Source organism: Euphorbia lathyris, chromosome 1 (genome assembly GCF_963576675.1).
Source record: "Euphorbia lathyris chromosome 1, ddEupLath1.1, whole genome shotgun sequence".
In the NCBI taxonomy this organism is placed as follows: domain Eukaryota; kingdom Viridiplantae; phylum Streptophyta; class Magnoliopsida; order Malpighiales; family Euphorbiaceae; genus Euphorbia; species Euphorbia lathyris.
In genome coordinates this window covers 18,684,893-18,696,765 of record NC_088910.1, presented here as the reverse complement: position 1 = coordinate 18,696,765, position 11,873 = coordinate 18,684,893, and the positions used below count along the sequence as shown (strand labels likewise).

At 39.8% G+C, this 11,873-nt stretch overlaps 1 long non-coding RNA gene across 1 annotated transcript; it reads left to right on the top strand.

Moving 5' to 3' along the window:
• The first annotated feature begins 567 nt into the window (after window positions 1–567).
• Window positions 568–11,573, top strand: LOC136223658 (uncharacterized). The gene is made up of 6 exons (XR_010686068.1): window positions 568–757; window positions 885–978; window positions 2,386–2,489; window positions 3,255–3,438; window positions 3,532–3,706; window positions 3,810–11,573. It is a non-coding gene; the product is annotated as an uncharacterized lncRNA (long non-coding RNA).
• Window positions 11,574–11,873: the final 300 nt, after the last annotated feature.

Here is an 11,873-nt window from a genome sequence, read left to right as displayed (position 1 = left end):
AAGAAATTCAATTCAACATCAATTGAACTTAACTGAACCAAAATAGTAATTAAACCCCTAAAGAAATCTAATTGAACACTAATTGAACCAAAATAACATTAAAACCCTTAAAGAAATTCAACTCAATGGAAAGGTCAAATTTAGCCTTAAATCACTAGTACAGAAATGTTCACTTGTATCGCACCTCACTACAAGAAAAACAATCTATAATGAGAAGAAAATAATGATACTAAAAATATTCTCACTGAAAGATAGGTATAATGAAGGGAAATAATATCATTAAGTATTAATAATTAAACATTTTTAATTTTCAGATTTTTATTTACAAATATCCTCATTAAATAAAAAAATAATAATGAGAATATAAATATTTTGGTTAAAAGTATCATCCATAATTATAATGAGAATACATAATATTATAAAAACTAAAATTAAATATTATCTCAGTTTAACTCCAAATTATAGGCGCCATCTATTCCCCCTGAAATATTTGACTTGTCCAATTCAATTCCCCCTAAATATTTGGGGGAAGTGCTTCACAAAACCTAACTAAAACAATTATTGTAAGTCTAAAGAAAGTCCCACCATTCGTGATCCCCTCTTCCAATTCTAGGTCATCTTCAATTTCTTCCCAATCCCAATCGAATTCACCAGATTTTTCACAATCGGTCACAGATAAAGGTTTAAGCCTAACCTGGAAAGGCGGTCGGAAACAATCAATCTTTTTGCTGTATAGGCAACTTTTGTTTTCTCTCAGGTATCACTCTTGTTGCTTATATCTCCCTACTTTCTATTTTGTTTCTCTATTTTCTGTTTTGATTCTCCTAAGTTAATTTTGCATCGGGTTAACCTAAAGGAATCTCTCTCTCTCTCTCTGTGTATAGAGAGAAAGCTCTAGGGTACGATGGTAGGCAACCCTGATGTCATGGAAATATCTACTTTATTGTGTGTGCAGTGCATGAAGCCTTCTCATCTGGAGTAAGTGATTTCTTATATTAAATCTTCTTATTGGTGAATTTTGAGTGAATTAGAGAGTATTTTTTCATTACTTTTAGGATTCATTGGTACACATCTTATGAGAAACCTGGAATTTGAACTGTTAGGTACCAATATGGATCATAATAGGGTATCAGCCTGTTCTCTTTATTCTGATGATCACTCTAAGTGTATTGATATTGAAATTGAGCTGATGTACATAAGAGTGGTGATATATGTTTTCTCCTTTGTAGTGGTTGTTACTTGTGGCATTGAGATGTTGTCCCCTGTTTCTGGTTATTTAGTTTCTTCTAATGTGCCCTAGCGATAGTCATGTTGATATCTGGAACAACTGAGGAAGTCTACTCTAGGCGAGTATCTCCTGAAATATATATAATGAACCAGTTTGTGCATTTAATTGATAAAATAATAGGCCTATGAGATTTGATCTTATTGTTTTGAGAGTATGTTATTATCTTCTTTTTAAAAAAACAAAATTGCCCATGACTTCACTATCGGGTGGATGTTGATTTCCTCTCTCATATCTTTCTATTTGGTACGAGTTCATTAATTTGATACTCTTTTTTTCAAGCATACTATTTTTTAGTTTAAGGGTCCTATTTTCGTAACTGTTCTTCAAGTTAACTAGAAGTATGGGCATGATTTAAGGTTATATAAAATCTGCACAGAGATTGGTGTTTGAAATTGCAACTAGTCAGTTTGAAAAAAAAACTTGAAAATATAAAAAGGAATGATTGCACTATAATTATCTAGTATTTTCGGTAGAAACCCATAAAGCATGAGTGAGGCCATATGTTTTTGTTTGGAGAGTGGGGCAGCAGAAGGACTAAAATAGGCTAGCTATGGCATTGTGGTTCAAAAGCATTCACATCCCAATACCAAGCTAATCTACCACCATAAATTATAACCAAGAAATTAATGGTCTTGGTGCTGTGTGTTCGAATATTCTTTTCCTCTTCTCTTTCTGTTGTATATATGTAGCTAGTTTGGCTTCCACAATCAACATCACCTTTTTTATGATACTTTGCCAAAACATTATGAGTCCTAGCTTCTAATTTTTATTAAAAAATAATCCCTACCATTATCAACAAACACTTGTCTACTGCAAAGTGATTAGTCTCAATTTGTTAGTGGAGGGTCACCTTTCCTTCATGCTTTTGGTCTATAAAAGGAGAAGCTCTCTTTGTCTTTATTGTATTAGTTTAAGAATAGCTTGAAGAAGAAAACACATTCATAAATATAATACAACACCCTTATTAGAATTATAGCTTGCTTTCTAATAAAATTCGAATATCTATTATGGTTAGTTAGTTTGCATACTAGTTTTTGTATGAGTAATTTGTGTTGTACAACTTGCAGTGTATAACAACTTTGGATTGTTTGTATCAGGATGGAAAGATAAGTTGGGATGTTGCTGATGTTGTGGACTACAAAGGTCTCCCTAGCGACACATTTAAAAAATGGCGATGAGTGTTTGATGATTACTATCACAAGTAAGATAATTACTTGCATATGATTTTCCCCTCTCTCTCTCTATATATATATATATTGAAGTGTGTTAGATTTCTGATTAACTGGATGATAATGTTGATTTTGTTATGCTCTTTTGTTATGCTCTTGTTTATAATGCTTGTGAAATTTCGCCTATTTTTATTGAGAGGGAAATTCCATCAGATGTGCTTCGTAATGTATAAGTCCCAAAGTATGAGTATATAATTCAATCATACTCTTACACTTATACATTACTAGGCCCCTCCTTCAGTCGGACCATGACTGAGTAATGACATTTTCTTTATTCCAACATTTGATTTTACTTGTGAATTTTTATGAAATTAATATGATCTTGGAGAAAATCTAGTTACAAAGGGATTGGGGAAAACAGAGTAGTATTTTGAACAAAATGGAGGTAATGGATGTTCTTTCCATCCTTTTAAGAATTGACTTAAGGAAGTGATTGTTATTTTGTCTTTAAGATTTCTGTTTATGTAAACGTTTGCATTGCACTCTTGCCTAAGTATTTTCTGTTGTAGGTCTTGGTTTATTAAGTGTATACAAAAATTATTGCATAATGAATTTAAAAAGTACTTAAGTTGTATACTGTAACAAATACAAGGATTTTGATTTTTATTTTTATTTTTCAATTTCTTCATTTACTCTTTAGGGGCTTGTGTGCCAATGGGGAACTGGTAACAAGTTCTAGACTGGTACACCAGTCCATACATTTAATATCCCTTTGTTATGCTTTCTACTCTGTGCAGCTTACTAAGGGTATATATAGAAGCTCGGAGAGAACGATGACATCTCTCCTACTCTGTGCAGCTTACCGCCTATCCATATGCGCCATTGAAACCCCCTCCTTAATTCCTCACTTCTTCTGACCATTACACTCCATATTATTTCCTTCTCTGTTTTCTTCTAATCCTCATTCTCTTTGCTAGCATTGTGAGTATACTGATCGTTTGATTTCTCATTGCTTTTGATACTATATGATTGACTCTGTTTTTTCCATTTTTGTTTCCTACTTTGTTCTTGTAGGAGGAGGAAGGAGAAGGCGATAACCTGAAATGGAGTCCACTAATACATCTTACGTCTCATCACCATAGGCTATACGCATAAGAGAGCAGTTGAACTATGCTCAACGTGGGAAGAGTATTTTAAGGATCGAAATTGGCACCCATTGAAGATGCAAACTATCGAAGGCCAGCTACAGGTAAGTAATTTCTAGTATATATCATATCTGATAAATGCTTTAAATGGTTACAAATTAAGGATCCTATCCTATATGATGTTTTGAGGTTTATGATAAAATGCAGGAGATAATAGATGATGAGGATGAGAAATGAATACGGTGAGGCTGTGTATGAAGCTGTAACAAAGGCTGTGTATGAAGCTGTAACAGTCCTAAAATAGGTTGGGCAAGATGTGGTTGGATTAAATAACCATTAAGGAAATGAATTCAACATCAATTGAACTAAATAACCATTAAACTCTTAAGAAAACCAATTCAACATCAATTTAACTAAATAACAATTAAACTCTTAAGAAAATCAATTCAACATCAAAAGTATGAATCAAAATTGTCCAAAATCACCTTTGTAAACTCATCTCCATCAAACCTTGAACACAACTCAAAAATCAACAACAAATACACAAATCATTCTATGAAAACCCTTAGGAGAAAAATTCATGGAGTTTTAAAGCTCAATATATGTATATATACGCAAACCAAAATACTAGTTGATAGTTACTTACCTTAGCCTAAATTTGAGAGTAACACCACAAAACCCTAAATCTGCCTCTCAATCTGCCTAGCCCGTATTCTCTGTACACAACTCAAAAACTAAATCCCTCCAGTCAGACGTTGCTCCTATCTGTCTAGACTCTCCAGTTAAAATTTGAAGTGATTTGGACAGTTAGATCTCGGGCAATACCCAAAACGGTGGAGCTGCCCTGTTTTGGTGGGTGGTGGAAGATGGAGGAGAATGGAGAGAGAATGGAGGAGCAAGAACAATGTAGAGGGTTGAATTTGATCAAAATGATTTTCATTTCTGAAATAAACCTATATATATACCTTGATGTGAATGGTTAATTACTCAATTTGGTCCTCCAAAAATCTAATTTCTTTTAAAACTTACCCTAAACTTATAATTATTACAAAAATGTGTAATTACCCTCAAAACTATACCCGTAACACTCAATTAATCGACGAATCCTAAAACGAATATAATATAACTTAGGATTTGGGGTATAATAAATAAAAAAAATTAAGGACACGGACGTGACAGACAGCGTATGAACATCATGTCGTCGCTTATGGTGAGGCGCACGGCCATCACGCCGTCACCTGTGGTGTGGCGTGATGTTCATACGCCGCACCAGAGGTGACATCGTGGTGGCCGTACGCACCGTGTCGCGATTCCGATTTCAAAAAACAGACATCTCCGATTCAAAAAACGTATAAAAATCATCCAAATCAAACAAAATTACGTAGCATAAGTCCCTTTCTTTTGCCGCCCCTCCCCCGATCCATGTTTTCGTTAATAAATTTGTCTGGATTAGATTAAAGAGAGATTCGGTTGTTTGAGAGGATTTGAGAATTTTGAAATTTGAGTAAATGTTATTTCGGTCTTTTCCCGAGGCTAAGTGTGGGAATTAGTGGCTAGGTATAGTAATTCTGATACAGATTGAAAGCGATAAATGGAGGTTTTAATCGTAAACCCACAAAGATGTTCTTCTCTAGCTAAACTAGAAGGAGTGAATCCCAAGATAAAAGGTATTAAACCTTGAATTCTCAAAGAGAAAGAGTTGATTGATTAAAAGTTGCCGTCATTCTTACAAAATGAGGGTTTAAATACTTTCCCTTAATGATAACAAAAGACAATGATTACCCCTACTAGGGTTATAATAAGGCTATCCCTAAAAGGGTAAAATAGGTGATCCGCCCCGGCAAATAGTACATTGGTGCAGGTACAGATTGTCAGGGTTGTTGGTGAATTACTTCGGGAGGAAGTAAACCTAGAGATCCGCCCGTGGTAGATGTTGATACGCCTCCTTGCGTACTCCTAGATTCGCCCCACTTGCTTGTCTTGGGGATCCGCCCTCCTAGGTATAACCTCCGTGGGTCTGATGTCTGGGGATTCGCCAGAGCGCCTGTGATCAGAGATCTCAGTTAGGATGTCCGCATCATTCTCTCCTTCTTTAAAAGAACTCGGCACCGATTCGTCCTGTTTGAACTCCAAAGGACCATCCGGCTTCCATGGGCTAAGGTCACGGATGTTGAATGCTGGTGAGATTTTACCAAGCCAGTTCGACAATGCTATATGATAGGCATTGGCATTGACCTTCTTGGTGATCTTATATGGCCCGTATTTCCTAGGCCGAAGCATGCTACTTGCAGCGTTGGCGAGTCTCTCTTTGCCCAAATATACCATAACCTCATCTCCAACTTCAAACTGTAGGTCCCTGCGGTGCTCATCCGCCTTAGCCTTTAATTTCTGATTTCTCTCCTCAAGAGTCTCTCTCACCTCTTGGTGCATCTGTACATAATCCTTGGCTAGCTGGTTGGCAGTCGCATTTCCTTGAGGAAGATGGGCTATATCAAGGACATGATTCGGGGTCTTTGTATATACAACCTCAAATGGAGATCTTCCGGTTCCCGAATGTACGGAGCCATTGTAGGCGAACTTAGCTTGGGCTAGAACCACATCCCACATCCTGGGCTTATCCTTACACTTGCTGCGCAGTAAGTTTCCCAAGGTTTTATTGACCACTTCTGTCTGCCCGTCTGTTTGAGGGTGGGCGGTGGTACTAAACTTCAGAGACGTATCGAACAAAGCCCACAATGTCCGCCAGAAGTGACTGAGGAACTTCGTATCACGATCCGAGACAATGCTCTTAGGTACGCCATGTAGCCTGACAATCTCTTTGAAGAATAGCTTACCAGTCGCTGAGGCATCATTAGTCTTGCGACATGGTATGAAGTGAGCCATCTTTGAAAACCGATCAACCACGATAAAGATGGAGTGCATGCCCCTCTGAGTTCTGGGTAATCCTAGGACAAAGTCCATGGACAGATCCTCCCATATGGTCTTTGGTACAAGCAAAGGTAACTGCAAGCCCGCATTTGTAGTGCGCCCCTTAGCGGTCTAGCAAACATAGCATCGTTCTACTAAGTAGGCAACATCTCTCCTCATCTTGGGCCAGAAATAGCGGGAACTCACTGCTTCATATGTCTTATCTCACCCAAAATGCCCTCCCAGGGATCCGCCATGTAGATCCCGAACAACCTTCTCGCGAATGGAAGTGCAAGGTAGGCAAAGTTGGTTGCCCCTCATGAGATACTCATCCATCAGGTGATACGCTCCATCTCCATGCTGGTTCTTACACTTTTCCCAGATACTACCAAAATCAGGATCCGCCACATATTCTCCTCGGATGTGTTCAAAACAATCGGTCTCCAGGTTAACTGTCTTGATTAGTGACACCCTTCGACTTAAGGCGTCTGCCACCTTGTTCTATTTTCCAGCCTTGTGGATAAGCTTATAGGGAAACTTATCTATAAAGGCGGACCACCGGGCATGCATGGAGCTTCGAAGTTGCTTCTGACTTCCCAGGTATTTGAGAGCTTGATGGTCAGTGTAGAGGATGAATTCTTTTCCCACCAAGTAATGTTCCCATACTTTCAACGCCCTCACTACAACATAAAACTCTTGATCATACGTTGCCCACTTTTGCCGTGCCTCACAGAGCTTCTCACTGAAGTATGCAATGGGCCTCTTTTCTTGCATCAAGACACCACCAATTCCAATTCCACTGGCATCACACTCAACTTCAAACAGTTTATCAAAATCGGGATACGCCAGCACTGGCGCTGTACTCAGCTTTTCCTTGATCAAGGCGAAGCTCTCTTCTTGGGCGTCCGCCCACTCGAACCCCCTTCCCTTCTTCAAACATTCCGTCAACGGGGCCACTATGGAACTGAAGTTCTTAATGAATCGGCGATAAAACGTTGCTAGCCCATGAAAACTCCTGATATCCCCCACGTTCCTCGGAGTGGGCCATGCTCGGATGGCTCTTACCTTCTCCCCATCAACTTGGATTCCATTCCCACTGACCACGAATCCAAGGAAAACCAGGCTCTCCATGACAAAGTCACACTTCTTGGTATTGGCGTATAGCTGGTGTTTCCTTAACAGGTCAAATACGGTCCGCAAGTGTTCCTCATGTTCCGCCAAGGTCTGGCTATGAATCAGAATATCATCAAAATACACAACTACGAATTTCCCAATCACTGGGCGAAGCACCTGATTCATCAGTCTCATAAAAGTACTGGAGGCGTTGGTCATCCCAAATGGCATAACTAACCATTCATACAATCCATCTCTCGTCTTGAAGGAGGTCTTCCACTCATCCCCAGATCGGATTCGTATCTGATGATAACCACTCCTGAGATCAATCTTGGAGAAGACTCGAGATCCGCCAAGTTGGTCCAGCATGTCATCCAACCTTGGAATCGAGAACTTGTACTTGATGGTGATCTTATTAATAGCCCTACTGTCAACACACATCCGCCAAGACCCATCCTTCTTCGGTGTAAGTAAAGCTGGAACGGCGCAAGGACTCATACTCTCCCTAACGTATCCCATCTCGATGAGTTCCTCCACTTTCTATCTCATGATGTCATTCTCCTTTGGGCTCATTCGATAGTGTGGGAGGCTTGGTAAACTAGCCCCGGGCACAAGATCGATATGATGTTGGATGTCCCTCAAAGGTGGTAACCCACTTGGCAGTTCGTTAGGGAACCGATCCTGATATTCGCCAAGTAGGCGGGTCACTTCATTCGGCATCTCCCTTTCATCCCTTTGGGCGGATTCGTGATTCGCCTTAACCATTACCACATACACCATTTGGCTCTCTTCACATTCGCTGACAAACGATCTGTGTGTAGGACAGACTACCAAAGTAGATTTCTCATCGGCCTTTGGCTCTCTCATCATTGGCGTAAGGACGAACTTCACCCCATTCTTCACAAATCTGTAAGTGTTCTCTCTTCCTGCATGGATGGCATCATTATCAAACTGCCAGGGTCGGCCCAACAATAGGTGGCAAGCATCCATATCGACCACATCACAACAGACTTCATCACTGTAATCACCAATCACAATGGGTACCCTGCATCTCTGGGTCACCCTAAGCTCACCCACGTTTTTGATCCATCCCACTCTATAAGGGTCGGGATGCGCCTCCGCTAACAACCCGAACTTCTGAATGGCGCTGCTGCTCACAATGTTCTTTTGGCTCCCACTCTCTATTATCACATTGCATCGCCCACCTTTCACAAGACAGCGGGTCCTGAATAAGCGGTGCCTCTGATCCCCCTCTACCCGGCTGGAGACTAACAAACGCCGTATCTCTCTTCATCCGCCTCATCATCATCTTCTCCTAAGGGTTCGCAAAATACTTCATTCCCTTCGTCATAGTCATCCTCATATCTCTCCACCATGTTGGCGCTCTTTCTCCTAGGACATTCGTTGGATCTATGGCCTGGCTCATTGCACCGAAAACATTTGAAAGGTGCTGACCTCGCATACGAATTGTTGCTCTTAGGTGGTATAGGTGCTTCCTTGTATGGCCTAGTATCTCCAACAGATCCCCTTCCCACACTGTTAACCTTGGCCCCACTAGCACTCGCCACCTGCTTGCCTTTGTCATAAGACCTCACGTTATCTCTTCCTCCAGGCGTATACTCAGTAGTGGCGGATCTCCTGGATCTCCCGGTCAGTTGGGATTCAGCCTTGAGGGCTAAATTCCTAGCATCTTATACTCGAACCACCATCTGTGTGCCAATACGATCCTGGATGTTGTATCTCAACCCTTCTAGATACCTAGAGGTCTTTTGGCTTTCAGTTTCAGACAAGTTGGCCCTTGCTGATAGCCTCAAGAACTCTGAGGTATACTCATGGACACTTCGGGTCCCTTGAGAGCATCCCCTGTAGGAGCTGTAAATATACTGCTCATAACCTGGCGGTAAGAACCGCTCCCTCAACATCGCCTTCATCCGTAGCCAAGATCGAATCGGATCTATGCCCCCTCTTCTTCTCTCTTCCCTCATCTGATCCCACCAAACTGATGCGCCACCCTTCAGGCGATACGCCACCAGCCTTACTTTCCTCTCATCAGGAATCCCAACATACTCAAAGAAACGTTCAACTTCCGATAGCCAGTCTAAGAACCCCTCTATATCCAGTTCGCCTCCAAAAGACGGTAAGTCTATTTTTAGCTTAAAGGCATCATCTCTATCAAAGTTCCCTAGACCTGGGTATCCCCTAGCAACCTCCACACGTCGGTTGTCAACAGGCCCAACATCCCTCATAGTTCTAACGGTATCATCATTTCCGATACCCTCAAAGTCATCACTATCACTATCAGCATTATGCACAATGACAAAGTTGGGTCTTCTTACCTCAGGATCCCTAGGACCCATTTGTGGAAGCGGTTGTTCAAGGGCTCCTTCCTTTCTCTGGGTCGATCCTCCCGCGGTTGGTCGGATTAACGCTAGAAGCTCCAGCTTGAAGTTTTCTAAGGAGGTGGTTAGCTCTAGGAACCGTTGATCGGTTTGCCTCTGCCGTTCATGGCTGGCTTGGATCTGCTCCGCGAGGTGCTCCCTCAGCTCTTCATACCTCCGGTCACTGGTTTCCATGGAATCTTGCGGTTGTCGGGGTTGAACCATTGCCAAAAGAAGTTTCGGGTCAGGAAACGATCGACTCTGATACCAACTGATACAGATTGAAAGCGATAAATGGAGGTTTTAATCGTAAACCCACAAAGATGTTCTTCTCTAGCTAAACTAGGAGTGAATCCCAAGATAAAAGGTATTAAACCTTGAATTCTCAAAGAGAAAGAGTTGATTGATTAAAAGTTGTCGTCATTCTTACAAAATGAGGGTTTAAATACTTCCCCTTAATGATAACAAAAGACAAGGATTACCCCTACTAGGGTTACAATAAGGCTATCCCTAAAAGGGTAAAATAGGTGATCCGTCCCGACAAATAGTACATTGGTGCAGGTACGGATTGTCAGGGTTGTTGGTGAATTACTTCGGGAGGAAGTAAACCTAGAGATCCGCCCGTGGTAGATGTTGATACGCCTCCTTGCGTACTCCTAGATTCGCCCCACTTGCTTGTCTTGGGGATCCGCCCTCCTAGGTATAACCTCCGTAGGTCTGATGTCTGGGGATTCGCCAGAGCGCCTGTGATCAGAGATCTCAGTTAGGAGATCTCAGTTAGGATGTCCGCGTCAAATTCACAAACAAAAAAAATAAACAAAACTATTAATTGCATTTAACTTTTATGGTAAAGGATAAAATATTTATAATTAAAAAAAAACAAGAAATACAATGTTGGTAACCTTATGATTTATTGAAAAAATAAAAGTCATCAATACAATGCATTAATTGTATGTATATAAACATAAGACTTATGTCCAAATGTTGACTACAATGTCAATGGCTGAAAATGTAATAGTGTAGTTGAATAATATGTTCATTAGACACTGTAGGTTTAGGACTCTATAAATGTCCACATGAAAATACAGAGATTTGACACAATTTGCAAATGAAAAGTCGAGTTCGAAAAACTCACATATTGAAACACATAAACACTTTCATGCACGTAAAAAATTAATCAAATAAAATCATCTAAAGCATTAAAAAAAAAGAATAAAGGTTTAAATTGGTCCTTAAAGTTTGCATTGAGGGTTAATTTAGTCCAAATCAATATTATCAGTGCGATTTTTACCTCTATTTATTTTTCTCACATTTTATCACTTAATATAATTATTTCATTAATAAAAAACTTTTAAACATGGCTAATTACTAATCTAACTCATTGAGAGGGTTCATTAATATATGTGACACACTTCCCTTTCATATTACCAAATTAGATATTTTGATCCATTCTGGACAAAAATACCCTGACTTCCCTCAATCTTCTTCTGCTTTTCATTTCTTTCAAATTCTTACAACAAAATTCAATAAATCAACCCAAGATTTAAACATATTTATGCATTATTCAAGTTCATGTAAGTATTTTCTTCATTTTTTTTTTTTTGAAGTAAGTATTTTCTTCATTTGACATACACATTATTCAAGTATGTTGTTGGTTAGTTGAATGTTTTCTCGTTGAACCCGTCATTTCCGATTTCCTCCATTTTTGTCGCATCAAAAGTTGCTCTTGTCGTATCTGCGACAAAATTGCTCCTATCGCAGATGCGACAACTGTTGTCACATTTGCGACAAATTTCATCACAAATGCGATAAAAATGGAGAAAAATATGGAGGAAATTGAAATTTTACCGTTACAAATGAAGAAAGAGGCAAG